This window comes from Heptranchias perlo, unplaced genomic scaffold (genome assembly GCF_035084215.1).
Source record: "Heptranchias perlo isolate sHepPer1 unplaced genomic scaffold, sHepPer1.hap1 HAP1_SCAFFOLD_56, whole genome shotgun sequence".
Taxonomy (NCBI): domain Eukaryota; kingdom Metazoa; phylum Chordata; class Chondrichthyes; order Hexanchiformes; family Hexanchidae; genus Heptranchias; species Heptranchias perlo.
The window spans coordinates 2735633-2758594 of NW_027139581.1; the positions used below are offsets into that span (position 1 = coordinate 2735633).

Consider the following 22962-nt stretch of genomic DNA (forward strand, 5'->3'; position numbering starts at 1 on the left):
GCAATTAAAACGCAGATAATGGGATCCCCAGTCGTCAGGATCCGAATCTGCGTGGAGAATGGAGTTCTAGTCCATCGCCTGAACCACTCGGGAATGCTCACCACCGTGGGCACTTAGCGACTAGGATAGCCGCGTGATTAAAGCATTAGAGTCAAAATATAAACGGCTTCATACCCGCGTGGGTTCAAAACCCACTTCTGACAGCTGTTATTTCCGTTACATTTTGATACTGCTTATTGAAACTCTTGTTCCATCTGCCTCATGCACTTGTTACTCTGTCATTGCTGCTTGTGGGACCTTGCTGATCGCAAATTTCCAAACCTGGACGATAATCATCACCACCAAAAAGCAGATAAACTGGTCATCCTTTTCATTGCTGTATGTGAGATCTTTCTGGTAAAACTCCTCTCCGCCCCTTCCGATGCCTTTCTCTCTCTGTCCCTCACCACGACACTAACGAGGAACTGGAAAAGGACGGAAAGTGAAGCTTTTGAAGGCAGCAAAAGTTCCACTTCCGCTTGGGGAATTGAACCGCGGGTGCCTGAGTGACAGGCGAGGATTCTCACCAGGAAAGTAACGAGGAGCTGGTGCAGTCTGGTGATGGACACTCACCACAGGTGGCGTGAGACACCCTTTAAATTTCAGTGAATCTATTTTAAACTTTTATTTGATGACAATTTGCGAAACTTCCTTCTTCAACTAACACCACCAAAACGGAGATTAACTGGCCATTAATTTCATTGTTGTATGTGGGATATTTCTGGAAAAGTTCCTCTGCGCCATTATTAGGGCCTCTCTTACTCTCCGTCTCTCTCTCTCTCTCTGTTTCGGGCTGCTGAATTCGCCCGGGTCTGCTCACAGCTCGATTCTGACATCGAGGTGAAGAGTGATGCAGAGAGCAGGTTCCAAAATCGCTGGAATATCAGTGAAATTAAATTGTGGAAAGTGGGATGGTCCGAGTTCGACATTCAGTGTATTTTCCACATCAAATAGTAAAGATTTTAAAGGCAACAACAATGGGACTTCGACATTGGCGAATTGAACCATAATCAACCGCTTGACAGATGGGGATACTAAACTCTACACGAACGAGGAACGAGCGTGAGCCACTGATGGATATTCCGCACAGATAGCGTTGGACACGCTTCAAGTTTCAGTGAATCGATTCGAACCATGTATTTAATGACAAAGAAAAGCGTAGAAGAAATGACAATCAAGCACATTACACATAGAACAAAATTGCAAAAAGACCAGGATGGCCGAGTGGTTAAGGCGTTGGACTTAAGATCCAATGGGTTTATACCCGCGTGGGTTCGACCCCCACTCCTGGTAGGTTTTATTTCCGTTACATTTCGATATTGCTCATTGACTCTCTTTTGCCATTTGCATCACAGAATCATAGAAAGGTCACACCACGGAAGGAGGCCTTTTGGCCCATCGTGTCCGTGCCGGCTCGATGCAAGACCAACCCAGCTCGGCCCACTCCCCAGCCCTATCCCCGGAGCACTGCATTTTTTTCCTTTCAAGGACTTATCCTGTTCCGTTTTGAAAGTCATGATTGAATCTGCCTCCATCAGCCACTCGGGATGCTGAATTAGCCCGGGTCTGTTCACAACGCGACTCTGCCTTTAATTTCTTGCTCATTATTGTGGTTCTGACATCGAGGTGACGCAGAGAGCAAGATATAAAATCGCTGAAATATCAGTTGAATTATATTGTGGAAAGTGGGATTGTCCGAGTTCGTTTATCAGTGTTTTTTCACACGTCCAATGTTGGAAATAAATTATATCTTTAAAGGTAGAAGAAGTTCATCGTCCAGGTGTACTTAAACCCAGGTCTACCGTGTAATCGCCAGGGATAGTCACCACCGTACTGACGAGGAACGAGCGTGAACATCCGACCCCCTGAGCGACGGCTGATACCTGGACCAGTTCTGCGGTTCTGTGTCGCAGAGTGCTGGATTATTGCTATTTTAAGGGAGCAGCGTTGTATTGGAGCCAAGTAGTCGTGGCCGAGTGGTTAAGGCGATGGACTAGAAATCCATTGGGGTCGCCCCGCGCAGGTTCGAATCCTGCCGACTACGGTCTAGATTTCACTTTTCAGACCTTTCACCACCGCGTTTCAACATTTTCGTGTGTGTGAAATGAAAATGCTCGAATCCAGCAGGACATTCGCGGACTCACAATACAATCTAAATTGTCAGCATAGTTTTATGAATGGGAAATCGTGCCTGACAATTTTATTAGAGTTCTTTGAGGAAGTAACGAGCAGGGTGGATAAAGGGGAACCAATGGATGCAGTATATTTGGATTTACAAAAGGCATTCGATGAGATGCCACATAAAAGTTGGTATCCCTGCTGCTTGTTATTCTCCACACTTGCACCCACCCGTGCCTTCTGCCGCTTCCTGCCACGCTGCAGCCACTGCTTCTGGCCTTTACCTCGCAGAGAATAACAGGCACAAGATAAGAGCTCATAGATTGAGGATTGGCTGACAGAAAACAAAGAGTTGGGATAAAAGGTTCATTTTCAAAATGGCAATCTGTCACTAGTGGGTGCCGCAGGGATCAGTGCTCGGGCCTCAACTATTTACAATATATATCAATGACTTGGATGAAGGATGTGGCCAAATTTGCTGATGATACGAAGATCGGTGGAAAAGCAAGTTGCGAGAGTGACACAAAGTGTCTGCAAAGGGATATTGACAGGTTAAGCGAGTGGGCAAAATTTGACAGATGGAATATAATGTGGGAAAATGTGAATTCATCCACTTTGGCAGGAAAAATAAAAAAGCAAAATATTATTTGAATGGAGAAATACTACAAAATGCTGCAGTACAGAGGGATCTGGGTGTCCTCGTACATGAAACACAAAAAGTCAACATACAGGTGCAGCAGGTAATCCAGAAGGCAAACTGAATATTGAACTATTGAGAGAAAGACAGAGAAACGGACACTCACACAGAAAAGCTTAGGAAAAGTGAGTCACACACACATTACACACAGAGGCATGGTCGTTCTTGGTGCCCGTCTGTTGCAGAGCGATGGATCGTGGCAATTTTAAGTTAGCAGCATTTCGCTAAACTCAAACAGTCGTGGCGGGGGTTGTTTCGGGCGATGGATAAACAATTTAATTGGGCTCTCCCCGGGCAGGTTCGAGCCTTGCCGACTATGGTTTAGAGCTTTATTTTCAGACCCTTCACGTCTGCCTTTCAACGTACACGTGTATATCTGTCTGTCAGTGGTGCACCTGTGTGTGTGAGAGTCTGCATGTGTATCAGTGTCTGCTGTGTCAGTGTGTGTGTATATTGTGTCTGTGCGTGTGTATCTCACTTCTTCAACGCTTTTCAGAGTGTCTCTCTGTCACTCTTTCCCCCGCTCCTCACATCATTTCATTCTGGACTTTGACTAACAAAGAGATGGAATGTGTGAAAGACATGCCTTCTTTAAACAGTTTGTGTGCGGGTTGCCGAGAGTGCTGCCCACTGAGCGACGGCTGATAACGCATCCAACGTTGCAGATAAATTAAAGTGAAGCTTTTAAAAGCAGCAGAAGTTGATTTTTTCTATCGGGTCATTGAGTCCCGGCCTCGAGTGTGATATGTGGGGAAACTCACCACTGTACTAACGAGGAGCTGAAGTGCGCTGCTCCAGGACACTCACCACAGATGGCGTTACACACAATTCAAGTTTCACTTAATCTATTTTAACCATTTATTTGCTAACAATTTGCTTGACTTTCCACGGGCAACTGTTGAAAGAAGACTTACTTTTCACATTTCCATCTCTTTGTTCCTCAAGGTCCAGAATGAAGTGATGTGGGGAGCGGGAGAGAGTGAGAGAGAGAGAGAAAGGCATAGAAACGGAAACCCACTCAGAAAAGCTTTGAAAAAGTGAGACACAACAATACAGGTACATTACCCACACAGGCATCCTGATTCTTAATGCTCGTCTGTTAGAGAGCGATGGATCTTTGTAATTTAACTGTGAGCAGCGTTTGGAGCAAGTCAAGTCGTTGACTGGAAATCAATTGGGGTTTCCCCACGCAGCTTCGAATCCTGCCGACTGCAGCTCAGAGCTTTCTTTTCGAAACTTTCATCTCTGCGTTTCAACCTACACGAGTCTGTGTGTGTGTGTGTGTGTGTGTGTGTGTCTGCTTTTGTGTGTTATGTGTGTGTCTCACTTTCACAACGCTTTTCAGAGTGTCTCTCTGTCTTTCTTTCTCTCTGTCTCTCTTTCCCCCGCTCCCCACATTATTTCATCCTCACTGACAAAGAGATGGAAATGTGAAAGACAAGCCTTCTTTCAGCAGATTGTGTGCTGGCTGCCGAGAGTGCTGCCCACTGAGCGACTGCTGACACCTCGAGCAGTTCTGCGGTTTGAAGCCCACTCCTTGTAGCTTTTTAATTTACACTTTCATACTGTTCAGTGACACTCTTTTTACACCTGCATTATGTACCTGGTATTTTGTCATTGCTATTAATGTGACCTTGCTAACACCAACAAAAAGCAGGTTAACTGCCCATCCATTTCATTGTTGTATGTGGGATCTTTCTGGTAAACCTCCACTTGGAGATAAATTGCAAGAGGAACGAAAGTGAAGCTTTTAAAGGCAAAAAAACAATAACCTCCCGGTCGGGAAATTGAACCCTGGTTTCCACGGGCCACTGTTGAAAGAAGACTGACCTTTCACATTTCCATCTCGATGTTAGTCAAAGTCCAGAATAAAGTAATGTGGGGAGAGCGGGAGAGAGTGACAGAGAGAGAACGACAGAGAAACAGAGATTCACTCAGAAATCTGAGAACAAGTGAGACACACACACACACACTTAGGCACATTATACACAGAGGCAAAATCGTTAAACCTCTCTCGCCCCCTCCCTCTATGTTTCAATGTGTGTCTCAGGATCAGTCTATGTCTCTCTCTCTCTCTCTCTCTCTCTCTCTTTCTGATTCTCTCTTTCTCTCTCTCTCTCTCTCTCACAGTCTCTGTTTCTCTATATCTCCCTCTCGCTCTCTCTCTCTCTGTCAGTTTATCTCTCCACCTTCCTCTCTCTAATACCCGCATATCTGAGAATCACAGGGTCAAAGAAGGGAACAGATCGGAACACATTTGTGCTCTGCAACAGACGGGCCCCAAGAATTCAGTCCCCAAACAGTCTCCGCTCAATAATATTCTGAAAGTGACAATCACCTGTTTCATTCTTTTTCTGTTCTATTTCTCTCTGTCGTTTTTGAAGAAGAAGCGAGGCAAAGAAGTAAAATTTGTAGTTGGCCTCTTAAAAATGCTTCCTCCCCATCGGGGAACTAAATGCCTGGCTGAGGGGGGATATCTCACCACGATGGAGAATATCCAATTGGAACTGGTTTTTCTGAAGCCTTTTAATCGCCCCACGTCCCCGTGTCTCCCCATCTCAGGGAGGAGGTCAAACTCGCCGGAAAAACTTTGACCATTTAACGATTCTAGCGGAGCCGTTTTCCTGGGAGTCGGTTTTGAAACAGGACACAGGCTCAATGTGTTCCAATCTGTTTCCTTCTTTGACCCTGTGATTCTCAAATCTGCGGGTATTGGACAGATGGAGGGAGAGAGACTGACACAGACTCAGACAGACCGAGAGAGACTCTTTCTATCCCAGTGTCTCTCTCTCTTTCTGAGTGTCTCTCTTTGTCACTCTTTTCCTCGCACCCCACATCACTTTATTCTGAATCTTAACTAACAGAGAGATGGAAATGTGAACAGTGAGTCTTCTTTCAACAGTGGCCCGTGGAAAGTTAAACAAACTGTCATCAAATAGGTCATTTCATTAAAAATTGAAACGCGAAACAGGTGCGGACGGGGATCGAACCCGCGCTCTTCGGTTTACGAGACCGACGCCTTTCCACTTGGCCACCGCACCTCATGTTTAAAAAGCGGATGATAATGTTCTTCAGCTGGTGAAGTCAGATCAACAGGTGTTTGCAACTGATTGCGACAATCGACTGATTGAGGACCAATGGATTTCTGCTATTCCGCCTGAAGTCATAATTTCATGACAGTTTATTTAACGGGCCATTGTGGAAAGAGTCACAGAGGGAGAGAGATAGAAAGAGAGAGAGAGAGAGAGAGATAGACACGGGGAGAAAGAGACAGGGAGAGAGACCTTAATAAACAGTTTTCAAATCGTTGGAATATCAATGAAATTAAATTTTGGAAAGTGGGATGGTCCGAGTTAGTCTTTCAATCTATTTTCCACATCAAATATTGGAAATAAATTTCTTTCTGTATGTCTCTCTCTCTCTGTTTGGAGCGGCTGAATTAGCCCGGGTCTACAAACAGCTCGATTCTGCGTATTCATTACTTGCACATTATTAGTGTTCTGAAATCGAGGTGAAGAGTGAGGCAGAGAGCAGGTTTTAAAATCGCTGGAATATCAGTGAAATTAAATTGTGGAAAGTGGGATGGTCCGAGTTCGACGTTCAGTGTATTTTCTACATCAAACATTGGAGATCAATTGCAAGTGAAAGTTTTTCGGACGGAGGGAGGTGTACAGTGTTGTTCCCCAGGGGTCGGTACTGAGACCACTGTATTTTTGATATATATTAATGACTTGGACTTGGGTGCACAGGGCAAAATGTTAAAAATTGCAGATGACACAAAACTTGGAAGTGTAGTGAACAGTGAGGAGGACAGTGATAGACTGCAACAAATATATATTCCTTAAGGCACAAAAACCCAACAGGAAAAGTGATCCAACCGTGGCTAACAAGATAAATTAAAGATAGTATAAAATCAAAGGAAGAGGCAAATAAAGTTGCCAGAAAAAGCAGTAAGCCTGAGGATTGGGAGCATTTTAGAATTCAGCAAAGGAGGATCAAGAAATTGATAAAGAAAGGGAAAATTGAAAATGAGAGTAAACTAGCAAGAAACAGAACGGACTCTAAAAGCTTCTGTTGGAATGGAAAAAGCTAAAGACTAACGGTCGTGCTGGAAGGACCAGGATGACCGAGTGGTTCAGGCTTTGGATTTAAGATCCAGTGGATTTATCCCCGCGTGTTTCCGAACCCCACTCCTCGCAGCTGTTACTTCGGTTACATTTTGATGCTGCTCATTGTCACTCGTCTTCCATTGGCATCACAGAAAAGTTACCGCACGGAAGGATCGTTACAATTTTAAGTGAGCAGCATTTAACTGAAATCCAGTAGTCGCAGACAAGTGGTTGAGGCGATCGACTGGAAATCCATTGGGGTCTCCCCGCGCAGGTTTGAAGCCTGCTGACTCCGGTTCAGAGCTTTCTTTCTCAAAGCTTCCATCGAGTGTTTCAACCAACACATGTGTGGATCTGTCTGTGTGCGTGTGTCACTTCTTCAACGCTTTTCAAATTGCCTCTCTGTTCCTCTTTCTCCACTCCCGACATCATTTCATTCTGGACCTTGACTGACGAAGATATGAAAGAAATGACACTCAGGCACATTACATACAAATTCAAAACGCGGGATGGCCGAGTGGTTATGAATTTAGATATAAAATCCAATGGGTTTATACCAGCGTGGGCTCGACCCCCACTCCAGGTACTTGTTATTTCGGTCGTATTTTGACTCATTTTCACTCTTCTCCCATTTTCATCAGACCGTCAGAGAAAGGTGACAGCACGAAATGAGGCCATTCGGCCCATCGAGTCTGTGCCTCGTCTGTGCAAGTTCATTCCAGCTCGTCCCTTTCCTTGTAGCCCTGCATTTTTTTCCTTTCAAGTAATTATCCAGTTCCCTTTTGAAACCATGATTGAATCTGCCTCCACCACCCCCTCAGTCAGTGCATTCCAGATCACAACCACTCGCTGTGTAAAAAAGTTTTTCCTCACGTCACCTTTGGTTCTTATGCCAATCACCTTAAAGCTACGTCCTCTAGCTCTTGACCCTTCCACTAAAATGGGAACAGTTTCTTTCTATCTACTCTGTCTGGACCCTTCATGATTTTGAACACCTCTATCAAATCTCCTCGCAACCACCTCTGTTCCAAGAACCACAAAGCCAGCTTCTCCAGTCTATCCACGTAACTAAAGTCCCTCATCATTGGAATCGTTCCAGTAAATCTCTTCTGCGCCCTCTCTAAGACCTTCACATCTTTCCTAAAGTGCGGTGCCCAGAACTGGACAAAATATTCCAGTTGTGGTCAAACCAGTGTTTTATAAAGGTTCATCGTGTACTTGTGCCTCTATTTATAAACCCGAGTATCCCTTTGCTTTTTTAAACGGTTTCTCAACATACCCTGCCACCTTTAACGATTTGTGCACATAAACCCCCAGATCTCTCTGTTCCTTTATCCCTTTTAGCGTTGTGCCCTCCAGTTCACATTGCGTCTCCTCATTCTTCCAACCAAAATGTATCAATTCGTATTTTTCTGCTTTAAATTTCATCTGCCACGTGTCCGCCCATTCCACCTGACTGTCTGTTTCCTCTTGACGTCTATCACTGTCCTCCTCACTATTTACGACCCTTCCAAGTTTTGTGTCATCTGCAAATTTTGGAATTGTGCCCTGTCCACCCAAGTCCAAGTCATTAATATATATCAAGAAAAGCAGTGGTCCCAGCACTGACCCTGGGGAACTTCACTGTACACCTTCCTCCAGCCCGAAAAACAACCGTTTACCACTTCTCTCTGTTTCTGTTCCCCAGTCATTTCTGTATCCATGTTGCTAGTGCCCCTTTTATTCCATGGGCCGCAGTCTTGATGATAAGCCGACCGTGCGGCACTTTATCAAACGCCTTTTGAAAGTCCAGATACACCACATCAACCACATTGTTATCGGAAGAGATATCTGTGTGGAAACTTCGTTTCAGGAAGGAGGCAATCGGCCGCCTCTGTGAGATGTTACAAGAGGACCTTCAGCTACCTTCTACTTCCTGCAGGGCCTCGTCAGTGGCATGTGGGTCATTTCAGTCAGGCCCTGGTGACATGTGCAACATCACCCAGAGTGCGGCGAGAGTCTGTATTCATCAGATCACAGATACACCATCACCCAGAGACCTGTGAGAGTGAATTCATGAGGTCAGGGGCGCGATATTCCGCAGGATTTCCCAGTTCATCAACCTTGACATGTCCCCACCGCGGCAAACGGAGAGGTCTCCCTTGTTCCACAGGATCGCTGGATTCCCCTCGGGGTCACTGGATTCCCCAAAGGGAGAGGTCTACCGTGTTCCACAGGATCGCTGGATTCCCCAAATGGAGAGGTCAAGCGTGTTCCACAGGATCACTGGATTCCCCAAAGGGAGAGGTCAACCGTGTTCCATTGGATCGCTGGATTCCCCAGAGCGCACGGGCTGTCGTTGGAACCCATGTTACATGGAAGGCACCCAATGAGGCACCTGTCACTAACATCAACAGGAAGGGGTTTAATTGGTGAAATGTGAGGATCCTTTGCGATGCCGACCTGTGGATCATGAGTGTAAATACAGATCACAAGGGAAGTGCCCATGATGCCTTCGTCCTTCGCCACTCAGACTTGCAATGATACCTTCACCAGAGAGCAGCAAGGATCTGGATGGATTTCAGGTGACAAGGGCGACCCGCTGAAGCCGTGGCTGATGACACCCTACCGCAGGACCAATAGTACAGCACAGGAGAGGTACAACCGTGCCCACGTGTGCTCACGCCAAGTTGTGGAGAGGAGAATCGGGGAGTTGAAATCACGCTTTCGATACTTGGACAGGTCGGGGGATCTTTGCCGTACTCACCTGTCAAGGTGTCCAGGGTTGTGGTTGTCTGATGCGCATTGCACAACTTCACCCTGCGGGAAGGACTGACCTTTGAGCAGATAGACGAGATGCCGCTGGGAATGGATGAGATACAGGATGACAACCCGGATATTGCTGGGGCCATTGCTGGTTCCCCCACCCCCACCCCTGAGGAAACCGTGGCTGCAGGAGACAGGACAGCGAGAGAGCACCCAGTGGCTGATGCTTTTGACATGGATGAAAATGGCTAATTGCCTCGTCGCCCCCTCCCAGGAAAGCAGATAAAGGACAAGCAAGATTGAAAGTGAAACAGTGAGCTTCAATTGCAGCATAAAGCAATTAGTGCAAAACTTTACATTAACATTTTGAGACAGTTAGTTATTGTAAAACTTTATTGTGAACATTGAGGTGTGTAGTGCAAAACTTTAAATAAAAATTACGTTAACTTATTCATTTTCTTGTTTGAAACCATTTGTGATGATAACATGGTTGATATTCAGAAAATCTTCGAACAATTACAAATGACTTCTGATTAAGTTTGAAGGGCAGCAGCAGCAACTAAAATTATCACACAAACAATCAGGAGAGATTCATTTCATAACAAAATATCAACAAGCGAATAAAAACAAACAACCAAAACATCAACCGAACAAACAGCAATAAGATTTACAGACGCCCCAATGCGGCATGCTCGAGGTTCGCTGTGACACCCTGAACAAGAGGAGGTGAACTCTTCACTCGAGGAGCATCCTATTTCCTCCTGGCCCCCATCCCTCCCTGTGATCGAGCCCCTCTTGAGCGAAGGGCACGAACTCTGTGTCTTAAAAAATGGCTGTAATCAGGGAGTTCGGAGCTGGGGTGCTGCTGTTCCACGGGGACATGAGTAAAAGTAGCGTAAGGTGCAGGAATAGCTCCTGGCTCTTGGGCCTGTACTCTGTCTGTGGCGGGAGGTGGCAGGGAGCGTGTCCTGGGCTTTTGGTGCAGCACAGCCGGACTCGCATTCAACTCCATGAAATGTACGAGAGCCTGGAGATTATTTGTCAGCTCAGCAATGTTCTGTCCAGTCTGGGTCAGCTGGGCAATGTTCTGTCCAGTATGGGTCAGCTGGGCAATGTTCTGTCCAGTATGGGCCAGCTGGGCAATGTTCTATTCAGTATGAGCCAGCTGGGCAATGTTCTGTCCAGTATGGACCAGCGGGGCACTAATGTTCTGTCCAGCTTCCTTGATCTCCTGTCTCATGGAGACGAAACAGTCACGGCACTTGTCGCTCTCATCAGCCCTCAATCGTCTCACTTGTTGAAGTTGATGTTCTCTCCCAGTTCTTCATCAACATGAAGCGGGGGCGGGAAGGGGGGGGGAGGGGAGCTGACGTCTACGTCGCCTCACGGGGGACTGGGGCGGATTTACCCCAACTCGCATCGGTCCCTCACCCCCCGACAGGTCGGACTCAGCTTGGCGGCTGCCTGTGAGAGGGGGGTTGTGTGTGTCTCACACAGAGCCAGAGGGGCCGGGAGTTGGAGAGGCGGTGAGGTGAGGCTCCTCATAGTAAAGCGCTCCCCCCACATCAACACCCTGAGGGTGGCAGGTGGAGTCAGGAACTGAAACACCATCACTCTCTGCAGACCGAACACCATCACCCTCTGCAGCACAAACACCATCACCCTCTGCAGCCCAAACACCATCACCCTCTGCAGCACAAACACCATCACTCTCTGCAGCACAAACACCATCACTCTCTGCAGCACAAACACCATCACCCTCTGCAGCCCAAACACCATCACCCTCTGCAGCACAAACACCATCACTCTCTGCAGCACAAACACCATCACCCTCTGCAGCCCAAACACCATCACCCTCTGCAGCACAAACACCATCACTCTCTGCAGCACAAACACCATCACTCTCTGCAGCCCAAACACCGTCACTCTCTGCAGCCCAAACACCATCACTCTCTGCAGCACAAACACCATCACTCTCTGCAGCCCAAACACCATCACTCTCTGCGGCCCAAACACCATCACTCTCTGCAGCACAAACACCATCACTCTCTGCAGTCCAAACACCATCACTCTCTGCAGCACAAACACCATCACTCTCTGCAGCCCAAACACCATCACCATCTGCAGCCCAAACACCATCACCCTCTGCAGCTCAAACACCATCACTCTCTGCAGTCCAAACACCATCACTCTCTGCAGCCCAAACACCATCACTCTCTGCAGCCCAAACACCATCACTCTCTGCGGCCCAAACACCATCACTCTCTGCAGCACAAACACCATCACTCTCTGCAGTCCAAACACCATCACTCTCTGCAGCACAAACACCATCACTCTCTGCAGCCCAAACACCATCACCATCTGCAGCCCAAACACCATCACCCTCTGCAGCTCAAACACCATCACTCTCTGCAGTCCAAACACCATCACTCTCTGCAGCACAAACACCATCACTCTCTGCAGCCCAAACACCATCACTCTCTGCAGCACAAACACCATCACTCTCTGCAGCCCAAACACCATCACTCTCTGCAGCCCAAACACCATCACTCTCTGCAGCACAAACACCATCACTCTCTGCAGCCCAAACTCCATCACCCTCTGCAGCACAAACACCATCACCCTCTGCAGCCCAAACTCCATCACTCTCTGCAGCCGCCGACTCACCACCTTCTGCAGCCCGAGCGTCCTCAGATGGCTGTGAACCTGTGGGAAGGAAGAACAAAATGTTCCACTGGTGAAGCATGTTCATCGGTCACATCACAGACGCCCACACGCTGCACGAGCATGGTCAGACTCTAATCTCCTTTTCCCATCCTTCAGACAACACGCAGGTTTTAAACATGCAGCTGGCCAATAGAGGAATGTGAAACTCACCTTTCCTCGCTCCAGTGTCTGATCGGTCACTAGGCACTAAACTGGAAGTGTTGCCCTGCAGCTGAGTGGCCCTTTCTTCATGTTCGGTCATCTCCCTCATAAAGGCTGAACCGCCGCCGGTCTTCGCCCTCTCACGGTTGTTAAAAGCCATTTTACACCTCAGGACATTGAACAATAAAAATCAGTTTGTGCTTGTTTGTGTGAGAGAGATAAGTTGGGGGTTTGGAGACAGGGTCTAATTCACTAATTGTAATTTAACACCTCAAATCTCTGGAGTAGGGATAAAAGATCTCTAAAAGCATTTAGTGAGGCCCGTCCACAATGGCAACTGAGTTTTACGACCAGTTGCCATTGGATTGAACCTTGACCACACCACCCAGAAACAACCTGTGTTTATGTATTGGGAAAACTCAGCACATTTAAATCTGAACTTTTGAATTTCAAAAACTCTCTATATATCCTAGCCGACTGCATTAAATCATTGATTTTTTGCGGCCCTGTTCCGCTCTCCGTGACACGGTGCTGTTAGTGCTCAGAACCTGTGCCACCTCCTTCCACACCAACACGCTAACTTTCTGTGCCGCCCGAGACTTCCGTTCCCCAGAAGTCGCCGAAGCCTCACCTCAACCTCATTGAGGAGTGTGTAGAGGTCTTCATCACAACATTTGTTTCACCTCTTCTCATTCATCTTTTGCTGTTCCATCATTTTTCTCAGTGTAAAAACAGCCTTTTCAAAAACAGTTCATTTTATTTTACACTCCTTTTTAAAGACTGTTTATTTAAGTTTCCACGGCTTTTTAAAAATGCATTTAAATTCGGCTTTTTATAAAAAGTTTATTTTGAATTTACAATTACATGCAGAACACTAACTTTCAATGAAAAGTCTGCTCACCTCTTTGAGCAATGAAGGCTGGAGCTGTGGGCGTGACTTCACTTCCTGACAGATTTTGTGGGCGTGTCTTCTCCTCTCACAGACATTTCCAGCCGCGGCAACCAACGCTGCTCAGAGGCTCGGGGGACAGAGCAGGATTGGATTCATGGTCCAATTCAAACAATTCGACGCCGAAGAGCCCGCCGGAAGGAATTTCGTTAATTTAAATCGAAGGAGCGGCGGTGAACGTTGATTCGACGCTCCGAACAATTTCTGGCAAGTTCTGCCTCATGCTTCCTCACTGACCATTGTATTATCAGACTCCATGTATACGAACTGACCATTGTATTATCAGTACACGTGTACACTTACTGACCAGTGTATTATCAGTCCACATGTACACTTACTGACCATTGTATTATCATTCTACATGTACACTTACTGACCAGTGTATTATCAGTCGACATGTACAGTTACTGACCATTGTATTATCAGTCCACATGTACACTTACTGACCAGTGTATTATCAGTCCACATGTACACTTACTGACCATTGCATGATCAGCCGCCGCGTATACTTATTGACCATTGTATTATCAGCCTCCATGTATACTTACTGACCATTGTATTATCAGCCCCCATGTATACTTACTGACCATTGTATTATCAGCCCCCATGTATACTTACTGACCATTCTATTATCACTCCCATGTATACTTAAATACCATTTTATTATCATCACCCATGTATACTTAAAGACCATTGTATTATCAGCCCTCATATGTACTTACTGATCATGATATTATCAGCCGCCATGTATACTTACTGAGCATTGTATTATTATCCCCCATGTATACGTACGGACCATTCTATTATCACTCCCATGTATTCTCACTCACCATTATATTAGCACTCCCATGTGTACTTAAAGACTATTGTATTATCAGCCCCCATGTATACGTACTGGCCATTGTATTGTCAGCCCCCGTGTACACTTACTGACCATTCTATTATCAGCCGCCGTGTAAACTTACTGACCATTGTATTATCGGCCGCCGTGTATACCTACTGGCCATTGTATTGTCAGCACCCTTGTATACTTATTGACCATTGTATTAATACTCCCCGTGGATAATTACTGACCATTGTATTATCGGCCCCCATGTCTACATACTGACCACTGTATTATCGGCCCCCATGTATCCTTAGTAACCATTGTACTGTCAGGCCCCATGCATCCTTACTGACCATTGAATTATCAGGCCCCATGTATCCTTCGTAACCATTATATTTTCAGGCCACATGCATCCTTTGTAACCATTATATTATCACCCCCCCATGTATCCTTGGTAAATATTGTATTATGAGGCCCCATGTATCCTTACTGACCATTGTATTATCAGCCCCCATGTATCCTTACTGACCATTGCATTATCGGCCCCCATGTGTCCTGACTAACCATTGTAATATCAGACCCCATGTATAGTCACTGAGCATTTTATTATCAGCCGCCATGTATCCTTACTGACCATTGTATTATCAGGCCCCATGCATCCTTAGAAACCATTGTATTATCAGCCCCAATGTGTCCTTACTGACCATTGTAATATCAGACCCCATGTATACTTACTGATCATTATATTATCAACCCCCATGTATCCTTACTGACAATTGTAATATCAGACACCATGTACACTTACTGACCATTATATGATCAGTCCCCATGTATACTTACTGACCATTGTATTATCGGCCCCAGTGTATACTTACTGGCCATTGTATTTTCAGCCCCCATGTATCCTTATTAACCATTGTATTTTCGGGCCCCATGTATACTTGCTGACCACTGTATTATCGGTCCCCATGAATCCTTACTGACCATTGTATTTTCAGCGCCCATGTATCCTTACTGACCATTGTATTATCAAGCCCCCTGAATCCGTGGTAACCATTGAATTATCAGCCCCCATGTATACTTGCTGACCACTGTATTATCGGCCCCCATGTATACTTACTGACCACTGTATTATCAATCCCATGTATCCTGACTGACGATTGTATTATGAACCGTCATGTATTCTTACTGACCATTGTATTATCACTCACATGTATTCGTACTGTCAATTGTAATATCTGTGTCCAATTATCTTTACTGACCATTGTATTACCACCACCATGTGTTCTTACAGAGCACTCCATTATCAGCCCCTATGTCTTCTTACTGACCATTGCATTATTTGCCTAAAATATCCTAAATGAGCATGTAAATGTCAGATCCCATGTATTCTAACCGACTATTGAATTAACGGCCCCATGTTTCCTTAATGAATAGTGTATTATCACCCCCGTGTATTTTTACTGATCATTGTGTTATCACCCCCGTGTATTTTTACTGATCATTGTATTATTACCACCGATGTATCCTTACTGCCATTGCATTATCACACCCCATGTATAATTACTGACCATTGTATTATCAATCCCATCTCTCCTTGCTGACCATGACATTATCAGCCCCCAAGTATCCTTACTGCCCATTGTATTATAACCCCCATGTATCATATTTGACCATTGCATCATCTGCATCCAAGTATCCTTATCGACCATTGCATTATCACATCTCAAGTATCCGTGCTGACCGTTGTATTATCACCCCTACACATTATTGGTGACCAGTATATTATCTGCCCCATTTACAGTTACTGACCATGGCAGTATCACACCCCACGTATCCTTACTGACCATTGTCGGATAAACCCCAGGTATTCTTCCTGACTGCTGTATTATCATTCCGCTGTGTTCTTACTGACCGTTACATTATCACACAAATGTGTTCTTTCTGACCATTGCATTAGCAAACCCCGTGTTTCCTTACTGATCATTGCATTATCTGCATTCAAGAATCCTTACGGAACATTCAGTTGTCACCCACATGTATCCGTACAGGACATTGCATTATCACACCAAATGTGTTCTTACTGACCATTATATTATCAGCCCCCGTGTACCCTTACTGACCATTGTATTATCAATCCCCCTGTACCCTAACTGACCATTGTGTTATCAGTCCCCATGTATCCTTACTGACCATTGTATTATCAGCCCACATGTATCATTGCTGACCATTATATTATCAGCCCCCATGTCTCCTTACTGACCATTACTTGATCTGCTTCAATCTATCCTTGTTGTCTTTTGCACTTTTATTTACTCCACCCCAGAAAACGTATTTGAAACATTCTGAAATTGCCGGCTGAATTCAAATCACAGAAATAATCTGAACTCTGTCAGTGAAGATGCTCTCTCTTCACTTCAGCACTGTAAGACTGCGGGATTCATATTTTCTTTTTTTACATAATTTTCTTTTAGTAATATTCAGACCTTTCGGGAGCTTCACTTCACATCAGTAAAATGCTTGTTTACCTGTAATTTTCAATATGGAGTGATGGTGTTAAGGGATTAACCGAACCTGTTTGTTCACTGACCTTAATTAATGTCAATGTGTCGTTTAATTGTCTCACTGGAGAGTTCCCTCAGGCCATAAATAGGGACTGTTTTCAAGGCGTCACAGCAGAGTGTTTGATGCAGCTTTGCCTCCAGCACAAACAGTGATCATTGGATCTCAGAGATAATGAAGTCATGTTCTGGTATGTTCCAACTGAGCTTCGGATTCTGTGGGCAATTTATGATGTACAAAAGATTTACTATCCGCTCCTCGCTGCTGTTGGTGTTCCTGGTAAGTCATTATTTCAGCAATTAATTCTGTAAACCATATTTAACTGTATTTACTGTCCTTGTCCTTGAGACCCGGTTATTAATTGTATTCAGTGTAATCCTCTTGTTCAGTGTCTGTTAATGCACCTTGTTTCCTTCATGTAACATGTGAACAGTTCCCGATTCACTGCCCCAGTTCGATGAACACCATTTCCTTTTCATAACTTTCTTCAACTGATGGTCATTTTTTAGGATTTGCCTGTTATTTGAGACTCGTACACAAGGAATGTTGGTGGACGATTCTCTTTATTGAACAGTTTGCCGTCTGCTCTCTGCACTGAACCCGAGTATCGGATCAGAAATATGTGTTCATAGAGTAAGACAGCTGCCTGGAGCTGAATCATTATTGGATATTGTCCAATATTTCAGAGTGTGTTGGTGATCTGACTGTCAGCGCTGGTTTCCACAGATCAGTGTCATTAACTGTAACCAGCAGACCTTAAAACTCCTGTTACCTGTGAACAAGTAACTTGAATTGTCTTTCCCAAGGGTTTCTAACTGTTTCAGCATTGTTTTTCCAAGTTGTTATCTGTTAAGGTTCTTATCAGTTGTTTTGAGAAACAAAAGCCAGTTCGAAGCTTTTCGAAGCTTCTGCTCATCGTTGCTTTCATTCAGATCAATTGTTGTTGAAAACCGAAGCTTCTCAAAGTTTCTGCACATTGCTGCCTTTGCAGTTTAAACTTACAATGTCCAAATGTAATGTCCAAAGGGGCAAAGTTAACCCTTTCATTCACGGTTCTCTCTCGTCTCCTCTTCAAATCTGCCGTCATCACCCCATCCTCAAAAAAAATCCATGACCCCTCGGTCCTTGTAAATTACGGCCCCCATCTCCAACCTCCCTTTCCTCTCCTTCAACGTGTTGTCGTTTCCAAAATCTGTTCCCATCTTTCCTGCAAATGCATTAGCAACCTCTCCAATCAGGTTTCCCCCGCTGCCACAGCACTGAAACGGCCCGAATCAAAGTCACAAATGACATCCCATGCGACTGACGGAAAACTATCCCTCCACTTCTTTCTCGACCTGTCTGCAAGCTTTGACACGGGTGACCACACCATCGATCTCCAACGCCTCTCGTCCGTTGTCCAACTGGGTTGGACTGCCCTCGCCTGGTTCCATTCCTATCATTCCAGGCTGAGCCAGAGAATCTCCTGCAATGATCCATCTTCCCGCCCACACACCGTTATCTCTGGTGTCCCACAAGGAACAATCCTTGACCTCCTCCGATTTCACATATTCAAGCTTCCCCTCGGTGACATCATCGGAAAACACAAAGTCAGATTCCACATGGAACTGACACCCAGCTGTTTCTCACCACCGCCTCTCTCGACCCCTTCACTGCGAATCCAACGTCCAGTCCTGGATGAGCAGAAATTTCGTCCATTTAAACATTAGAAAGACTGAAGCCATTGTCTTCGGCCCCTTTCACAAATTCCGTTCATTCGCTACTGATTCCATCCCCCTCCCTGGTCACAGTCTGAGGCTGAACCGGACCAGTAGGCGTTCTATTTGACCCTGAGCTGAGCTTCTGTCCCCAGATCCTCTCCATCACCAAGACCGCCGACTTCCACCTCCCGAACATTGCCCGTCTCTGCCCCAGCCTCACCCCATCTTCTGCTGAAATCCTGATCCGTGGTTTTGTTACCTCCAGACTCGACGATTCCAATGCTCTTCTGGCCGGTCTCCCACCCACCACCCTCCATAAACTTGAGCTCATCCAAAACTCTGCTGCCCGCATCCAAACTCGCACCTAATCCCGTTCACCCATCACCCCACTGCTTGCTGACTTACATTGGCCCCCGGTCGAGCGAAGCCTCAATTTAAAAATTCCTAAACTCGTGTTACATAGAAATACATAGAATTTACAGCTCACAAACAGGCCATTCGGCCCAACGGGTCTATGCCGGTGTTTATGCTCCACACGAGCCTCTTCCCATTCTACTTCATCTCACCCTATCAGCATATCCTTCCATTCCTTTCTCCCTCTTGTACTTAGTTAACTTCCCCTTAAATGCATCTATTCTATTCGCCTCAACTATTCCTTGTGGTAGCGAGCTCTACATTCTAACCAGTCCCTGGGTAACTCCGTTTCTCCTGAACTGCTCATTGGATTTGTTGGTCATTATCTTATATTTATGACCACTAGTTTTGTCCCCCCACTGCACCACAAGTGAAAAAAAGGAGAGAAAAGCGTCCCAGCCTGTTCAGCCTCTCCTGATAAGTATATCCTCTCAGTTCTGGTATCATCATTGTAAATCTGTTTTGCACTCACTCCAGTGCCTTTAAACCCTTGTTATTAATGGAGATCACAACTGTGCACAATACTCCAAGAGTGGACTAACCACTGGTTATAAATCACTGGTCAGGCCTCAGCTGTCCAATTATCTCTAATTCTGGGCATCACACTTTAGGAAGGATTTTAAGGCCTTGGAGAGGGTGCAGAAGAGATTTAGTAGAATGTTCCCAGGGATGAGCGACCAGGCTGCTGCTTTTACTCTCAGTCTGATGTACAATTCCCTGTTTTTCTCTTCCTTACAGTGAACTTATTGACGATTATGGTCCTGTCTCGAGGAAGGTGCGGTCTCTCCAAATGTGTCACTCGTTACCTGGTGTCCATGGCAGCGGCGGATCTACTGGTCGTTATCACTGATCTGATATTCAGGCAAATTCCTATTTTTTATTCGACTCAGTTTGAGTTCATGTGGGCCTTTAAAGTGTGTAATATCCACGCCGTCCTGCTTTACGCAGCCACAGACTGTTCTGTCTGGTTCACAGTCACTTTCACCTTTGATCGATTTGTGGCCATTTGTTGCCAGAAGCTGAAAACTAAATATTGCACCGAGAAAACGGCGGCTGTGGTTCTCGGAACAGTGAGTGTGCTGTTCTGTGTGAAGAACACGTTCTGGTACTTTATGCTTGGAGGTGAATATTGGATTAGTAATTCTCCCTAGTTTTGTTATATATCATGGGATGTTCGTCATTCACAGGTGTGGGCAATAATTGAATTGCTTCATTACATTGTAACCCCATTTGTTCCATTTCTTCTGATTCTGCTGCTCAATGTTTTAACAGTCAGATACATTTTAGTGTCGAGCAGAGTCCGCAGGAGACTCCGGGCCCACAGCAGTGGGGAGAGTCCCAGTGACCCAGAGATGGAGAAGAGAAGGAAATCCATCATTTTACTGTTTGTTATATCGGGGAATTTTATCCTGTTATGGGCGGTGTTTCTGTTGTATTTTGTATGGAACCGATTGTATGTGTTAGACTTTATTCCTGTGACTCTACCTGAATTTGTACAAGAACTGGGATTTCTGCTCCAGCTCCTGAGTTGCTGCACCAACACGTGTATTTATGCCGTGACCCAGACTAAATTCAGAGAGGAGTTGAAGAATGTGGTGAAATATCCCTTTACTGGAATTGTTAAATTCATTAAATAATGAGAAGACTTTCCATCATCACAAGGTGTTGGTCTGGTGTTCGGCCCAATCCCCTCATCTCTGTGATACAAACACAGTGAGGCCGGTTTACATCTTTTAACGCCCTGATTTAGTGACTAACAGGGACGGTGGAGGTGGGGAAGTCCGCGGAGATCAGTCCCGCTTGATTCCTGCTGGTTTTTAGCCCCGCTCAGTCCTCTGGAGCGGCCTGGGGCGGGTGTAGGAAGCTCCCGTCCGCCAGGCTCTTGTTTCATGTGTTTGCACAAAGCGGGCGGGCGGGGCACACATGCAGCCCATGGAGTGAGGACCAGAGAATCATCTTTTAATTATAATTTTACGTTTCCTTTGGAACAGAAAGAGGCCATTCAGCCCCTTAAACCTTTTCCTCCATTCAATTAGATCAGGGCTGACCTGTATCTTACCTCCATTTCCCCCCTTGGATTTGTAACCATTAATAACCTTAACGAGCAAAGATCTATCAATCGGAGTTTTGAAATTTTCCACTCATCCCCAGCGTCAACAGCTTTTTGGAGGAGAGGGTTCCAGATTTCCACTGCCCTTTGTGTGAAGAAATGCTTTCTGACATCACCCTTGAACGGACTACCACAAATTTTAAGGTTATGCCCATTTCTTCTGGACTCCCCCACCAGAGGAAATAGTTTCTCCCCATCGACCCCATCAAATCCTTTCATCATCTTAAACACCTTAATGAGATCAGCCTTTAATCTTCTATACTTCAGGGAATGCAAGCCTAGTCTGTGCAGTCTGTCCTCGTAACTTAACCTTTTTAGCCCCGGTATCATTCTGGTGAATCTGTGCTGTCCCCCCTCCAAGGCCCATATATCCTTCGTGAGGTGCGCTGCCCAGAACTGAACGGAGTCTCGAGATGGGGTCTAACCAGAGCTCAGCACAGCTTTAACATAACTTCCACCCTTTTGTTTTCCACCCCCTGAAATAAAGGCCAACGTTCCATTAGCTTTTCGATTATTTTGTTGTACCTGTCCATTAGCTTTTAGTGATTTCTGGACTTGGACCCCACAAACTCTCTGCTCTTCCACAGTTGCGAACATCTCAATATTTAGATACCCTGATCGATCTTTCTTCGGTCGAAAGTGGATGACCTCACACTTTCCCACATTGAACTCCATCTGCCACAGTTTTGCCCATTCAATTAATCTTTCAACGTCCCTTTGCAACGATCTGCTCCCATCTACAATATTTATTGTGCTTCCTAACTTACTGTCGTCAGCGAGCTTGGATACACGGCTCTCTAATCCTTCATCCAAGTCATTTATGAACATAGTGAAAAGCTGAGGCCCCAGTACAGATCCCTGGGGACACCACTAGTCACATCCTGCTGATTTGAGTCCAAACCCATTATCCCCACTCTCTGTCTCCTACCTCATAACCAATTCCCTGTCCAAGTCAATAGATTGCCTCCAATTCCATGCACTCTCGATTTTGTGAACAGAGTCTTGTGTGGAACCTTGTCGAATGTCATCTGGAAGTTCATATAAATAACATCCATAGACACTCCTAATCTACCACATTAATTAGCTCCTCAAAAAAATCAACTAGCTTCGTTAGACATGGTAGCTGGACAGGTAGATAAGGTGGTTAAGAAGGCAGATGGAATGCTTTCCTTTATTAGCTGAGGCATGGAACATAAAAGCAGGGATGTTATGCTGGAACTGTATAAAACACTAGTTCGGCCACAGTTTGAGTGCTGCGCACAGTTCTGGTCACCACATTACAGGAAGGATGTCATTGCACGAGAGAGGGTGCAGAGGAGATTCACGAGGATGTTGCCAGGACTGGAGAATTTTAGCTGTGATGACAGATTGGATAGTCTGTGGTTGCTTTCCTTGGAACAGAGGAGGCTGAGGGATGATTTGATTGAGGTGTACAAAATTATGCAAGGCCTAGGTAGAGTGGATCAGAAGGACCTATTTCCCTGAGCAGAGGGATCAATAACCAGGGGGCATAGATTTAAAGTGATTGGTAGAAGGATTAGAGCGAAAATGAGGAAAATATTTTCACCCAGAGGGCGGTGGGGGCCTGGAACTCACTGCCTGATAGGATGGTAGAGGTAGAAACCCTTCACTCATGTAAAAAAATAACTGGATGTGCACCTGAAAAGCTGTGACCTGCAGGGCTACGGACCAAATGCAGGAAAGCGGGATTGGGCTGGGTGGCTCGTTTCTCAGCCGGCGCGGACACGATGGGCCGAATGGCCTCCTTCTGTGCCGTAAATTTTCTATAATTCTATGATTCTAAGAGGTCCAGGATCAATTTATA

At 45.5% G+C, this 22962-nt stretch overlaps 3 non-coding genes across 3 annotated transcripts; 2 read left to right on the forward strand and 1 right to left on the reverse strand.

The window, feature by feature from the left end:
- The first annotated feature begins 1249 nt into the window (after positions 1 to 1249).
- Positions 1250 to 1332, forward strand: trnal-uaa (transfer RNA leucine (anticodon UAA)). The gene has a single exon. It is a non-coding gene; the product is annotated as a tRNA-Leu (tRNA).
- A 669-nt stretch (positions 1333 to 2001) lies between these two features.
- Positions 2002 to 2083, forward strand: trnas-aga (transfer RNA serine (anticodon AGA)). Its single transcript has one exon. It is a non-coding gene; the product is annotated as a tRNA-Ser (tRNA).
- A 3740-nt stretch (positions 2084 to 5823) lies between these two features.
- Positions 5824 to 5895, reverse strand: trnat-cgu (transfer RNA threonine (anticodon CGU)). The gene has a single exon. It is a non-coding gene; the product is annotated as a tRNA-Thr (tRNA).
- Positions 5896 to 22962: the final 17067 nt, after the last annotated feature.